The sequence below is a fragment of the Phoca vitulina genome, unplaced genomic scaffold, assembly GCF_004348235.1.
Source record: "Phoca vitulina isolate PV1807 unplaced genomic scaffold, GSC_HSeal_1.0 scaffold12, whole genome shotgun sequence".
NCBI classification, from domain to species: Eukaryota; Metazoa; Chordata; class Mammalia; order Carnivora; family Phocidae; genus Phoca; species Phoca vitulina.
This window is the reverse complement of record NW_022589715.1, coordinates 6,172,973-6,189,017: the sequence shown is the minus strand read 5'-3', so window position 1 is coordinate 6,189,017 and position 16,045 is coordinate 6,172,973. Positions and strand designations below refer to the sequence as shown.

At 36.9% G+C, this 16,045-nt stretch overlaps 1 protein-coding gene and 1 non-coding gene across 5 annotated transcripts in view; one reads left to right on the top strand and one right to left on the bottom strand.

Moving 5' to 3' along the window:
• The window catches only part of MAP4K3 (mitogen-activated protein kinase kinase kinase kinase 3), a 183,540-nt gene that overhangs the window by 8,038 nt on the left and 159,457 nt on the right, over window positions 1–16,045 (top strand). The gene's annotated exons all lie outside the window — the stretch shown is intronic.
• LOC116636524 lies at window positions 14,356–14,423 on the bottom strand. The gene has a single exon (XR_004300363.1). It is a non-coding gene; the product is annotated as a small nucleolar RNA SNORD43 (small nucleolar RNA).

Sequence of the window (16,045 nt, the reverse complement as noted above, 5' to 3'; positions counted from 1 at the left end):
TCCTAGGACCCTGGGATCATGACCTGAGCCAAAGGCAGACTCTTAACTGACTGAGCCACTCAGGTGCCCCATCATTAGTTCATTTTCAATAAAATGTCAGCATGAATAACCAGTTTCCCAGTTCTTTCAAATAAAAATGGTGTTCTGTGGAAAAAGTGGCTAGTTCAGTTTGCAACTCAAAATCACACATGCTGTTCTTTGAGCCAACCATTGTGCTTTGGTATGCAATGGAAGTGTTTTATGTATTTCATCAAATAGAATATCAAAATGACTTGTATTAAGGGTTAGGAGTTAATAAAATTAATAATGTTTATGCTTCAGGAAGGACATTCTTCAGTGAAACTGGCTTTTTTTTTTTTTTTCCTTTTGAGTGCACGGCAGTGAAGAATACAGTGATTGGTGGTACATTGTGGGGCCACTTCTTTGATTGGTGCCAAGTCACCAGCAGTTTTATCACCATTGCTTTTGCTCTGTTGTGCAAATGTCAACACAGTAAAAGGGGGCAAATAACGTTTTCATATTGTTATGAAAATCATTTTGACCTTTCAAACCCTCAAGAAAGAATTCTAGGGGCTCTCAAGGATTCATAGAATTGTGCTAGAGTATGTGGAGTAAGCGAAGGGTGAGGTAAGTGATGATGGAGCAAACAAAGTGAAAAGTAGTAGAGAATGGAAAGGAAGGAATTGATGAGAAGCATCTTGGAGAAACATTTGATGGGGCTTTGTGAAGAAATATGAGGATGGAGAAAGATGATTTGAAAAGGACTTCAAAATTTTAAGCCAGACTGAGGAGCACATAAAATATTGGTTCAAATAAATTAGTAGTGGGAGAATGATGTCAGTTACAAAGACAGTAAAGTTGAGAGGGAGGAGCTATGGTGGAAGTTAGGATATTAGAGAATAAAGAGATACCTGTGAGATTTCGTTTCATTATTTTCTTGCAGTAATTTCTCTAAAGAAACACTAATAGTGACTTTTCCATTTTCTATGGAGTGTAACGATTCTTTAGCAGTGTCTTTAGGACTAATGGAAATTGATAAGGGTCAGTACCTTTCTCCTAGCTCTTACTGACGGATTACTAGAAGATCTGCAAAGATGTCTTCCTGTCGAACAGTGCTACAGATCTGGAGGGTAATTGATGTAAGAATTAGTGAGTGGAACAGTAGAATATGGGCTAGATATTTTTATTGTGGCATACATTTTTTAAAAGATGTATTTATTTTTTAGAGAGAGAGAGCACACAGCAGGGAGGGGCAGAGGGAGAGGAAGAGAGTGTCTCAAACAGACTATTTGGATGGTATTCAGTACATTTTCTTATATTTCCCCCTCTTTCTCCATCCGACCAAGAGTCGGATGCTAAACTGAATGCACCACCCAGGCTCCCCTATCGTGACATACATTTTTAAAATCTTCTTGTTTTGTTCTTATTATGACATATATATTATGTGTACATGCATGTTTTTAAATAATAACAATTAATAATTAAAAAATAATGATCTAATTCCCAAGAGGTAAGTACTGAGTATTTTGATGTATTTTTTTCTGTTTTTTTATAGACAAATAAAAGCTTGTATGCTGTTATATATTTCTGAGATAAAATTACAGTTTACTTACAGTGAAATGTATAGATCTTGTTTCAGTTAGAAGAGTTTTGACATACATAAAACTGTGTAACCCACACCCTTATTAAGATAGACCATTTCCTTAACCTCAGAGAGTTCCCTCATGCCCCTTCCCAGTCAGTCTCACACCCCTCTCCCCCATAGCAATCACTGTTCTGATTTGTCACTGTAAAAGCTCTTTTAGAACTTCATGTAAATGAATTACAAATGAATTGCCTTAGCACTTTTGACGATACATGTATGGGGATATTCTGGACTCTGTTTTGTTCTGTTGAGCCGTGTGGCTGTACTTCTACCAATGCATCACTGTCTTGCTTTATGGATAAGTCTTGGATTCAGGTAGTGAGTCTTCCAACTCTGTTCTATTTTTTCAAAATTGTTCCATTTATTTTAAGTCCTTTGTTTTTTTTATATGAATTTTAGTTTTATTTTTTTTAAAGATTTTTATTTATTTGAGAGAGAGAGCACAAGAGCGGGGCAGGTCCAAGGGAGAAGCAGACTCCCTGTTGAGCAGGGAGCCCAATGCAGGACTCGATCCCGGGACTCCGGGATCGTGACCTGAGCCGAAGGCAGTCACTTAACCAACTGAGCCACCCAGGCACCCTCCATATGAGTTTTAGAATCACTTTTCAGATTATATAAAAACGTCTGCTGGGATTTTGAATGTTTTAACTTTTTATTTTGAAATAATTGTAAACTCATAGGAAGTTGCAAAAAGCGTGCAAAGAGGTCTCCTATATACCAAACATCCAGCTTCCCCCAATAGTGACATCTTTATATATGACTGTAGTGCATTATCAAAACCAGGAGCTTGATTGCCACAGTGCAATTAACTAGACCTTAGATTTCACCACTTTTTCATGCTCTCTCTCTCTCTCTTTTTTTTGTCTTTGTGCATAATTTTGTGACATTTTATCATGTAGATAGCCTGCTGGGTTTTACTGGGATTACGTAGGATTTGCAGCTCAATTTGTTGAAATTTGAGATCTTAACAGCATTGAGTCTTCTGATATATGAATATATTATTTCTCTCCATTTATTTAGATCTTCTTTATCTTATCAATGTTTTGCTTTTCTTTCAACTTCTAAATTTTATCCTTAGCCTTTTCTTCTAATATTGTAGTAAAAGATAGTTATTATGTAATACTTCTTCAAGATGGTGCAGTAATCAAAATGTGGGGCACATTTTCAGTTTTTATTAAAATCTTCTCCATATTAGTGATGTCTGACTTCCTTTCACTTGACTTTGTACATTTTAGCTCTGAGCATGTGGACTCCTTTTAAAATTGGCAAACATGAAAAGAAAAGAAAATGGGAAATGACTTTAAAATCTGTTCACTTTAGCTTTCTTATCTAAAGATGAAAACAAAGTCTTTAAAAACCTGAGATATTTTTATATATGAGATATGTGTTTATGTGTGCATATTTTGCAGATTTCATATTTTTTGAACTTATTGAAGAAAAATAACTTAAAATTTGCTTCATCCTTAAGTGAATAATCAACACTGTGCCAGATTGTTTAGGAGATCTTAAAAAATTTCTTTCTGATTTTGAGGAGTTTATGCTCAGATTGAAGAAACAAAATATGCCTAAATGGAACATTTAAGGAACATTTCTAAGGCAGGATTTTAACAATTAAAAAAACAATGACATATTATAAATTCTATAGAAATTCAATTTAAGGGTAAGATCAGCTGGGGTTAGTCTGGTAAAGACTTCCTGGAAGAGCATATCTTGACCTAGGACTTAATGAAATATCGGGTTTGCATTTGTAAAGAACTGTGGAGGAAACAATTCCAAAAGAGAATTTTATATTTACAAAATATGGGTAAAGATACTGCTGTGGGGGGGGGGGCGCCTGGGTGGCTCAGCTGGTTGATTTCAGCTTGGGTCATGGTCTCAGGGTTGTGGGATTGAGACCCGCATCAGGCTCCACACTCAGCGTGGAGTCTGCTTAAGATTCTCTTTCCCCTGTCCTTCCCCCTGCATGAGCTCACACTCTCTCTCTCTCTCTCAAATAAACAAACAAATAAATGAAATCTCAAAAAAAAAAAAATACTGCTGTGGGACCAAAGTGGGCAGAGGTTACAGACAGCCATTCTGACAAAGAAAGGGTCCATATTAGGGAATGTGATGGATAATGTTTCAGATACCTAAGATACAGACAAATGAATGCCAACTGAAGAATATGAACTCATTTGATTTATAGTATAAAATTTTCCAAATTCATTAGGGCCAATCTTCTCTTTCTAACCTGCTTAAGTCACTCTTTGGATGGTATTCAGTGCATTTTCTTATATTTCCCCCTCTTTCTCCTCTATTGAGTTAAAAGTTATACATTTTATTTTTACACTTTTGGTGGTTACCTTAAAATTTGAACATGCATAATAAGGTTAATCAATATCTCCGTTTTCGGGTTGCCTGAGTGGCTCAGTTGGCTAAGTGTCTGCCTTCAGCTCAGGTCATGATTCCAGGCTCCTGGGATCAAGTTCCACACCCTGCTCCTTGCTCAGCAAGGACCATGCTTCTCCCTCTCCCACTCCCCCTGCTTGTGTTCCCTCTTTCGCTGTGTCTCTGTCAAATAAATAAAAAAATAAAATCTTAAAAGAAAAAGAATAATTAAAAAAATCTGTTTTCTTTCTGGTAAGTACATGGACTTTAGAATGCCTAATTCAATTGTGTCCTTCCTTTTAGTGTTGTCTCTTATTTTGGTTTACATTGTTTTATATCTCCTTGATTAGTGTTTATTAACATTATTTTATACAGATAGTTCTCCTTTACATTTACCCATATGTGTTTTCAATTTCATTGCTTACCATTGTGTCTAGGCATTGTACTCCTGCATTCTGGGTTCAGTATTTCTCCTGGTGAGCATTATTTGGAAGGGTTCTTTTTTTCTTTCTGTCTTTCTTTTTTTATCTTCTTTCTCTGTTTCTTTCTCTTTCAAGTGAGGGACTGTGCAAGGTGAACTCAATCTTTTTTTTTTCCTCTCGAAAATGTCATTATTGTGTCTTTACTTTCAAATCATAATTTCGCGTGGTATAGAACTCTCAAGTTGACAGTTGCTTTCTCTCAGAACTTTGTTTGTTTATTTATTTGACAGAGAGACACAGAGAGAGAGGGAAAACAAGCATGGGGGAGTGGGAGAGGGAGAAGCAGGCTTCCCGTGGAGCAGGGAGCCCAATGTGGGGCTCGATTCCAGGACCCTCGGATCATGACCTGAGCTGAAGGCAGACACTTAATGACTGAGCTACCCAGGCGCCCCTCTCTCAGAACTTTGAAGATACTCTGTTGTCTTCTGGTTATCTGTTGCTAAGAGGTCTGTTGTCATAAAATAAAATGATAAAAAAGAAGTCTGTTATCAATTGTTTCTTGTAGCTAATCTATTTTTTCCTCTCTGATTGACTTTTTAAAAAAGCATACAATAGGAGAGAGATAGGATATTTCTTTATTTCACCATGTCCCATAATGTCATGATTTTTCCAACTCTTTATTCTGTGTCTTGTATTATGGTTCATATATTTAGTATCTTAATTTGTGTCTGTGTATAATCTCTTGTTGCTTTTAAAAAATCCTTTTTTGGGGAGGAAATAATTTGAACTCATAGGAAAATTGTAAGAATAATACGAAGAACTCTTTTACACCCTTACCCACATTTACCAGTGGTTAACACTTTGCCACATATGCTTTATCACATTTTCTCTCTCTCTCTGTACATATTATTTTTTTAATCTGAACCATTTGGGAGTAGGTTGCAGACATCATGCTCCTTTACCCATAAACATTCAATGTATATTTCTCAAAATAAATATATTCACTTAAATAAAACCACAGTACAGTTATCAAAATCAGAAAATTTTAATATTAATACAATACTGTTAATCTGATTTATAGGTCTTATTTAGATTTCTACCAATGGTCCTAATGATATCCACAATAGCATTTTCCTCCTAGTCCAGAAACCAATCCAAGATCATACATCACTTTTAGTTTCTAAGACTTTTCAGTCTCCTTTTAATCTGGAATAGTTTTTCAGCCTTTCTTTGTCTTTCTAGACACTGGCACTTTTTAGGAGTACACATCATTTATTTTGTTGACTGTCCTTCATTTTTGGTATATTTGGTGTTTCTTTTGTTCAAATTCAGGTTATGCATTTTTGGCAGAAATGTATGTAAGTGATATGTCCTCTCAATATCAGGAGGCATGTGATGCTCACTTGTTCCATTATTAATATTAGTTTTGATCACTTGGTTACATGGATCTGCCAGGTTTCTTTAGTATAAAGTTATTTTTTCCTTTTGTAGTTAATAAATAATTTGTGGGGAGATTTTAAGACTGTATAGTATCTCCTTCCTCATCTAACTTGCACCATTAATTTTAATGTCCATTGATGAGTCATACTTGAGTAAACTGTTATGGTGTGAAATAATGCTTTTCTAATTCCATTAATTTCTTCTGCATTTATTAGTTGACATTCTATTGTGATGAAGAGCTTTTACTTTATTTTTGGACTTATGGATTTTTATTTTTTTCATTGGGTTCTAATTCATCACTGTAATTTATTTTGATGTTCAAACTCTTTCAGATTTGGTCATTTGGATTCTTAGTTCAGACTGTCAAAACAAAATATCATAGACTGGGTGGCTTAAGCAACAAAATTTATTTTCTTATAGTTCTGGAGACTGGAAGTCTTAAGACCAGGATGTGCCAGCACAGTTGGTTTCTGGTGAGAAATTCCTAATTTACAGATGGCCACCTTCTCACTATGCTGACAAGGCAGAGAATGACAGAAGCTCTCTGGGCACTAATCTCAGCATGAGGGTCCCCACCCTCATGGCCTCATCTAAACCTAACTATATGCCAAAGCCCCATGTCCAAACACCATCACTTTGGAGGTGAGGACTTCAACGTACAATTTGGTGTGTGGGGTGGAGCACACTTCAGTTTTTTGTTTTGTTTTGGAGCCCAACGTGGGGCCTGAACTCAAGAGCTTAAGATCAAAACCTGAGTTGAGATCAGGAGTTGGATGCTTAACCAACTGAGTCACCCCTGCGCCCCTTTTGTTTTTTAAATTTTAATAGTTCTATTTTTAGAAGCTCTTTTATTATTTTTCAGGTCTGTGTATTTATTTTACATGGTTTCTTGTTCTTAGAGTTTTGATTCCTTTTTCTACCTTTGATTATTTTAACATACTTAACATACTCTTTCAAATTACCATTCTCTCTTCTCAGATTTTGAGGATTTTTAATCTTGCTGTTTGTTGTTGTGTTTGCTGACTCATGGTAGATTTTTATTTTAATTCTGAATTCATCAAGTTTTTTCTGTAAGAATTTTTTGTAGCTCAAATTGTGAGGGTGTCTTTCCAAAAACAGTTTTGAGTTTGCTTCTTCCAGGAACCTCATGAGTCTCTTTGGTCTGAGACTGATCTTCATGTTAATTTCTCTGTTTGGAATTCCCCACACCTTATGGATAATGCACATTTGAACCCCAAACCCAAATGAGCAGCTGGGCTCTTGGTTTTTAATTCTTAAGGGACTTTTTTCTTTCTTCCTATTCAGAGCCCAAGCAGAGACAGACTTTGTTGTTATCCTCCTCCTGTGCTTGTGGGTCACTTTTTTTGTTTGTTTTTATTTTTACTTTACTGAGGGCACAGTCCTTTCCAGGGCCCTAGTTTTATCCAGGGGTCTCTGTTCCAGTATATTGTTTTGAGTTGTACCAAGATCTGTTCACCTATCCTTAAATAATTTTAGAATCTCAAACATTTAGTTTGCAAAGGCCAATTTCTCCCCTTCCCCATCCCTTCTATTTTTATCTTTGTGCCCCTGTTGGTGGAAGCCTCAACCCTGCTTTTCCATTTCCCTTCACTTATGGTACCCAGGGTTTTACTTCTATTTTTTGTGGACTCAGCTGTTTTTAGGTTTACAGAAAAATTGAGCAAAAAGTACAGAGTTCCTGGGGTGCCTGAGTGGCTCAGTCACTTAAGCATCCCATTGTTGGTTTCAGCTCAGGTCATGATCTCAGGGCTGTGAGATCGGGCCCTGCATTGGGCTCCATGCTGGGTGTGGAGCCTGCTTGGTATTCTCTCTCTCCCTCTGCCCCTCCTCCCTCTCTAAAAAAAAAGTACAGAGTTCCTGTATACCCCTATTAATATCTTGCATTAGTGCAATACATTTGTTAAAATTAACAAAATAGTATTGATCCGTTATTATTAACTAAAGTCTATTACATTTATGGCCTTAAGTTTACACTAGGGCTCACTCTTGGTATTGTATATGCTATGGGCTTGGGCAAATGTATTAGACATATATCCATCATGGTATTTTATAGAGTATTTTCACTGCTTTGAAAATTACCTGAGTCTACCTCTGCCTCTACCCCCCCAGCCCACCCCTGGCAACCACTGATCTTTTAACTGTCTCTATAGTTTTACCTTTTCCAGAATGCCATATAATTAGGTCATAGGTATGTAGACTTTTTTTTTTTTAATTTTATTCATTTATTTGAGAGACAGAGATAGAGTGAGAGAGAGCACAAGTGAAGAGCAGAGGGAGAAGGAAAAGCAGGCTCCCTGCTGAGCAAGGAGCCTGACACTGGGCTCCATCCCAGGGCCCCAAGACCATGACCTGATCCGAAGGCAGATGCTTAACCGACAGAGTCACCCAGATGCCCCACTATGTAGACTTTTCACACTGCCTTCTTTCACTTAGCAATATGCATTTAAGGTTCCTTCAAGTCTTTTTGTGGCTTGATATAGCTCATTTGTTTTTTTTATCACTGAATAATATCCCTCTGTATGATTGTACCATAGTTTACATATCCATTCACCTATTGATTGACATCTTGGTTGCTTCCAGGTTTTAGCAGCTATGAATGAAGCTGCTATAAACATCTTTGTGCAGGTTTTTGTGTGGACATAAGTTTTCAACTCATTTGGGTAAATATCAGGGAGTGCAATTGCTGGATTGTGTGGTAAGACTGCTTAGCTTTGTAAGAAACTGCCCAACTATCTTCCAGAGTGCCTGCACCATTTTTGCATTCCCAGCAGCAGCAAATCCTGTTCCTGCTGCTCCACATCCTTGCTAGCATTTGATGTTGTCAGTGTTTTGGGTTTTGGCCATTCTAATGGGTGTGTTGTATCATTGTTGTTTTAATTTACAGTTCCCTAGTGACCTCTGATGTTGAGCATCTTGTCATAGGCTTATTTTCCATCTGTATATCTTTTTTAATGAGGCGTCTGTTCAGATCTTTTGTCTTTTCAAAATTGGATTGGTTGTCTTATTGTTGAGTTTTAAGAGTTCTTTGTATATTTTAGGGATGTCTGGGTGGCTCAGTCAGTTAAGCATCTGCCTTCGGCTCAGGTCATGATCCCAGGGTCCTGGGATCGAGTCCTACATTGGGCTCCTTGCTCAGTGGAGAGCCTGCTTCTCCTTCTGTCTGCCGCTCCCCCTGCTTGTGCGTGCCCTCTCACTCTGTCTCTGACAAATACATAAATAAAATCTTAAAAAAAAAAAAAGTTCTTTGTATATTTTGGATATAGGTCCTTTATTAGCTATGTGTTTTGCAAATATTTTCTCCCAATCTATGGCTTGTCTTTTCATTCTCTTTATAGTGTCTTTAGCAGAACAGAAGTTTTTTAATTTAGCAAAGTCCAGCTTATCAGATTTTTTGTTGTTGTTGATCATGCCTTTGGTGTTATATCTAAAAACTCACTTCCAAATCCAAACCAAAGTCACCTAGATTTTCAGTTATATTCTAGAACTTTTATAGTTTTGCATTTTACATGTAGGTCTTGATCCATTTGAGTTAATTTTGGGAGAAGTATAAGGTCTATGTCTAGATTCTTTCTTTCTTTCTTTCTTTAGGTCGATCCTTCCTTCCTTCCTTCCTTCCTTCCTTCCTTCCTTCCTTCCTTCCTTCCTTTCTACCTTCCTTCTTTCCACATATGGTTGTCCAGTTGATTCAGTACCATTTGTTGAAAAAACCATCCTTTTTCCATTATTGTCCTTGCTCCTTTGTCAGAGATCACTTGATGACTGTATTTGTATAAATCTGTTTCTGGGTTCTTATATTAGTTTGTTAGAGCTTTCTAACAAAGAATCACTGACTGGGTGGCCTAGCCAATGGAAATTTATTTTCTCAAAGTTCTTGGAGGCTAGCAGTCTGATATCAAGGTGTCGGCAGGGTTAGTTTCTTATGAGGATTCTCTCCTTGGCTCATAAATGACTGTTTTTTTCTTGGTGTCTTTACATGCTCTTCCCTCTAACTGTTCATATTCAAACACAGGTAGTTTGAGATTAATAGAAAGTGGTAATTTGGAGTCAAATACAGCAGAGAACTAGGGGAGGTAAGTACTGGGAGACCAGTGAGTCTAGTTAGGAGGATATACGTGCTGTCTGTAGAGTCATTTTCTTGAGAGGTTGGAATGGTTGGCAAAGAATCTGATTGCAGGTGATTCAGAAGCATGAGGTAGACATTGTTGTTATTTCCATTTTATAGATGTGGATACTGAGGCACAAAAAGAAAGGTCAAGAATAGGCCCAAAGTCATACATCTAGTAAGTGGTAAAACTGGGATTTGAATTCAGGCAGTCTTAACTCCAGAACCTATGCTTTGTAGTCACTGTTTGCTACAGAGAGGTAGTTGAGACCAAAATATGCCTTGAGAAACTCTCCAGGGTACAAATTAAATATGATAGAAATAAAGGAACCACTGAAGATGATTGAACTGAAGTGTGGATAAGGAGCTACTTCATGGCAGGGACCACTTAGTCCCATGGTGGATAGGCGGGTGTGATGTAGGGTGGACAATTAATCTTCAGTCTGATATTTCATATTACCTGGAATGTCTTGTCCCCATCCGAGAGTGAATGGTAATGGTGTGACTTCAATTAACAACAGGGTAGGTTTTGGACATAGATGCCCTAGAAGAAGTTGAGTGAAGAGAGATGTGGAGTTAGATTTTGGACGAGTTGATTGAGATATAATTAAGTAGAAAGGTGTTGTCCCATCCCCCTCACCTCTCTACTCCTGAAGTGGTAGACTAGTAGATTTGAAGGGACTGATAGGGAGTTATAGTTAAAGAGCGCACTTGAAAACAGGAATTATTCAGTGATGGGAGCATAGGTAAGGGACATCTTTTGTCCTTAGTTTTCAAAGGAAGAAAAGCTCTTATCTAACTTTCTTTTCACTTTTAATATCCAAGGAATTCAAAATTCATGGTTTCAAGCTTTCTTTTGAGGCATATTAAATGAATGAATGAAATATGATACAAAAGACCTGTGATGTAAGTATACATGTTTGTGGAAGTTACAGTCTTCAGGAAAAGGTTTGGTATTACAAGTTACTGAATATTTTTTAGTTGAAACAGGTAAAAATAATGGAGTAAATACAGGTAAAGATTACCCACTGTTGTTGTTATGAGTTTTCTTTCAACATCTGTACATCCTTAAAATCCATTTTTAGATTCCTGTTATCCTTATAGTTTCTCAGGAATAGATGACTTACGATCTCTCACTGTCCCTATGTACTCCTCTCCCTCTATGTCATTTTTAGGAAGTGACGAAGTTGACGAAAATAAGAAAGCATTGAAGGTGCTGAGTGATAAACCGGATGGACAGTGTCATTATTAAAACCTGTTCATCTTTCCCTTCTCTATTCCTTGCTCACCCCATACTCCACCACCCTTCCTTCCTTCAATAAAAACTTAAACCCCAAACCTTCGAAGAGCATCAAGTAGAGACTATAAAGCCTTTTGTAGAAACCTGCCACACACAGTTATGTTAAGTTTTTTGAATGTCATTCAGCTTGAACAGTAATGTCAGTCATTGTCATTTTTATTTCAGTCATTGTGTTGACATTTTTCTTTTGGGGTCTCCTGTTTCTGGTTAGTGCTGTGATGTTGATTGTCTAACACTACTGGAGGAAGAGGTTTTGATTTGGAATGTTGAGTTGTTTTTTTTTTTTTGTCCTTCAGTAAACTGTGGTTACATGAGGTTCTACAAATTTTTTTTTCTTCAAAAACCAAAATTGAAGGTTTCTGTTAATTACTGAGCAGAGTTGCTGTTTTTACATTAGGTTTAAACTGTTTGTGTTGAGATTTCTTCAGCTGTTTCTATCATGTTATCGTGCAATATTTGAATTAAAATTTAAAGAATATTTCTGTAACAACTTTTATAAGAAGTGATCATATAAAACGTGTGAAATTTAATTAGACTGTTTTACAAGAGTTTAGACAGTATTTTAAAAATATAATTTAACTTATTTCGGTGGTTCTTAGAAAAGTCTGGAAACTAAGCTTATGGGATATAATTTTTTTTTTAGCAACATTGTTTGCAGAAATTATTTCTTTACCAGATATGATCAGCTGTTTTGGGAGACAAATACCTTTTTCTTTATCAGCCAAGATTTAAAGTCACCTTTTTAAACTCATAACATTAAAAAAATATTTAAACTGTTTAATTCTTTAGTTAAGATCATTTGTTTATTTATTTTTTAAAGATTTTATTTATTTACCTGAGAGAGAGAGAGAGAAAGCAAGCACGCACGCATGTGCACAGGCAGGGAGGGGCAGAGGGAGAGGGAGAAGCAGACTCCCCACTGAGCAGGACCCTGAGTTCATAACCTGAGCTGAAGGCAGACGCTTAACCGACTGAACTACCCAGATGCCCCTCTTTAGTTAAGATTTTTTGAAGATAAACTTTATTTTAGAGTAATTTTAGATTTATAAAAAAAATCACAAAGGTACTAGAGAGTTTCTGTGTACTCCTCACCCAGTTTTCCCCCTTTTGTTAACCTCTTACCTACCGTGGTACATGTGTCACAACTAATGAACCAGCTAGCATGTCACTATTAGCCAAACTCCACAGCTTATTTGGATTTCATTAGTTTTTCCCTAATGTCCCTTTTCTGCCCCAGGATCCCTGCAGGATAGCATATTACATTTAGTCATCATCTTTTTAAGCAGAATTTTCTGGTCTCTGACAGTTTCACAGACTTTTTCTTTGTTTTTGATGACCTTAGCAGTTTTGAGGAGCGCTGATCAGGTATTTTGTAGTGTGTTTCTCAATTTAGATTTGTCTGGTGTTTTTCTCATGGTTAGACTGGGTTATGAATTTTGGGGAGGATAAAGTATCCATGCTAACTAACATGACTTATCGCTAGTGATGGTAACCTGGTGGTGGTAATATTTTCTAGGTTTCTACACTTTATATAAAGTTATTTTTTCCCACCTTTCCATGTTGTGCTCTCTGAAAGCAAATCACCAAACAGCCCCACACTTAGGGGGGTTACTGGTGTGTTATTACTTCTAGGCCCTCTAAATTATTACTAAATTACTGTATCACTAACCTAGCTAAATATAAATATATATGTAACTAACCCATGTATACATACATACATACATATAATTATTTCTGTATCTAACAGTATCTATTCTAAGCTGAACATGAGTTCATACTGCTGTCTCCAAATCTAATCTACTGCCACATGGTTCATTCTAGCCTTCCCCCACTGCTTATCTGTAGCCTCCGTCTCCATTAGTGAGAAACCTGGCTCCTGCCATTCGCCATCCATTTACATTTGTTCATTCTCAGTATATCTGTATAGCTTTTAAAGAATTGTCATAACTCTGTAAGTTTTCAAACCAAACTGTTCTCATACTTTTTAAGTTGCCAGTTCACTCTTTGAAATAATAATAATAATAATGATAATTATTATTACTATATACCATGTGCAAAGTGTTGGTAAGACCAAAATTGGTAGTAAATTAATCCGTGGTGTAATGTAGGAACTGTAATTGTCCCTTTTTTACAGATGAGAAGAGAGGGGCACGAAGAGCTCTGTAGTCCAAGAGTCCTCAGCTTGTAAATGGCAGAGCAGCAGTCTGCCTGTGGGGTCCCTGCATTTGGCTACACTGCCAAAAGTAGGTGTGTGAACATGGAGCTATACATCTGTCATGTTTGTTTCTAATTTTTAAAAAAGTATTATTTTTTGCCAAGGAGGGGCAGAAGTGATTCAGTGATAATCAGAAAAATCCCAAGTCTCCCCCTGAACAAGAGAAGGGACAGTGGTTAGAAAAGAGTACATTTCCTTAAAAAGGCCACTATGGAGAAATGGATCTTATACTTAAGAGATAAGGTAGTTTGTTTTCTTCTGGTTTTTGAGGAGATGGTGCTTGTGAGGAAAGTAGTTGATGCTTTTGAAAATGTTCTGGAATTAACAGCTTTTCCCCCCCAAACCACCCCACCACAATTGCCAGAAGATTATTTTTTCCTTCTGGTAGAAGCATGTGGTTCTCACCCTCTTCACATATGTCTCTTGCACAGAGGGGAGAGGAGTGGGTCAGGATTGCAGTTAGCAAAGGCGTTTAGCTGGCTGCTGATCAAGAACCAAATCAGTTGAAGGGATTTCTTTATTAACATGCCAGAAACATCTCATCTATTCTGTTTCACCAGCGCCTGTTTAGCACTTGGTTTCATTGGTCAGCTTATATAGAAAAGCTTAGTTATTCTGGAGCATTGTTTTCAAACACTGCCGTCCCCTTCTCCCCAGCATCTGACTTAAATTTTAACAGCTTTATTGAGAGATAATTCACATACCATACAATTCACCCATTTAAAGTATACAATTCAATAAGTTATACAACCAGTCTGATTTAAATGTGAGTCTTAAAATCAGAGACAAGATAGTGATAGATGGAATTTACTCTTCCAAATGTTGATTTATAATTTATTTATATATATTTTTTCTTTTTTTACAATCAGCACAGAGTCTCTGTCCCCCCGTCAGTGAGTTCATTATCTCTGTATAATTCTGTTTTTCTGTTCACTGCTATTACTGGAAACCATAGGTGACTGTTTCTGCCTAACATTATTAACTTGTAAAGATTGGAGAGACATTAAAACCATTAGAAACTATCAGAATGTGGTTTAATTCTCATTGAAATAATGCACACAATTGCCTTGTTTTCACTATAATTCCGTTTTCCCTTCTCTTCTTTACTATCTCTTTTTTTCCCACTTGGTTTTAAGGGCATTTAGTCTCATAAACCTGTTTCAACTAAGTCATAATTGAGTTGAAACTAGGTTGTATTTATTGCTTGTCTACCAATAAGTGCAAAAGAAAAAGCTCTTTTTTGTGTGTGCCAATAAGTCCCATTTCTTTAGTGTGGAGCATGTTAAATTTCTCCTGTTGCCTAAGCAAAGTCAGATCAGTTAGTGTAGAAAATGTAACTTTAATCATTAATTTTGATGCATCTTCAGTTGGGCCACATGATTCTTAAATGATGGCCATACATTTGGAACTGTTTGAGAACCATAACTCTAAAAAAGCACCTCACATCCTGGAGGACTTGGGACTTTACCAAGTACAGACTGTCATTTGACAGAAAAGAAAATCTGATTGTGAACCATACCCAAGTTAGAGGCCATTGCACTTGGCTTATGGGATTGCACATAGCCTCTTGAACTTCTTAGTTCTTCCAAAATCTGTTGGCGACAGTAGTCATGATTCTTTATGAATTTAGGTCTTGATTTTGGTTAAGTAAATTACCATTATTTAATGAATTACCACTTACATAATATTTGGTATCAGATACATTGTTTTGGTGTTGGTATTCTTACCAACACCAATATAATAGAGTCTCCCCACTGATTCTGTACCCAGTTCAGTCCATCCTCTGTGCTGATCTGGTCCCCATTGTCAAGGCGTGAGAATAATGATGGAGACACATTAAGGTTGGTTCTGCTCCTGGCTCCCTTGTTACTTGGATAAGTGACTGTGGTTTGGTTACTTAACCACTCAGGGCTATAGTTTGCTTCTTCTCATCCAAGGCATTTAGCCTGGGTCTTTTACTCCCACAGTGTGCTCTTTGATGAATTTCTTTATAACCTAGGTAAATCTCTATGTCAGGATTCAGTTTCTGCTTTTCCTAAGGGGAAGAAAACACATATAATCATTTGTTGGGTCTCTCTGCTGGTGGCTTCAGGCAGGTAGCAGAAATTAGTTATATGTAATAGACATTGAGAAGGTGGAAAAAAATCTTTAAAATTGTTGCAGTGGCAGTTTGTATCTGCCAAGTAGATACTGCTCAGTCTGATGGCCAAATAGGAATTTATCGTCTTGACCTAGATTGCTGCATTTGAATTTAAGCTCTCCTGGTTTTTAGCTTTGTGACCTTGAGCACCTTTAAATTTAACTTCTCTTATACCTCAGTTTCATTTTTAATGGGGGAATGATTAATACTACTTATCTCAAAAGGTTGTTGTGAGGTTTAAATAATAAAGCATTTAAATCTTAGTATAGTACCCTGCACGTACTAAGTACTTTGTGTTTACTGTAACTGCGATAGTATTTGTTCCTGTTTTTTTTTTCTTTACATAAGCTCTGCGCCCAACATGGGGCTTGAACTCACAACCCCGAGATCAAG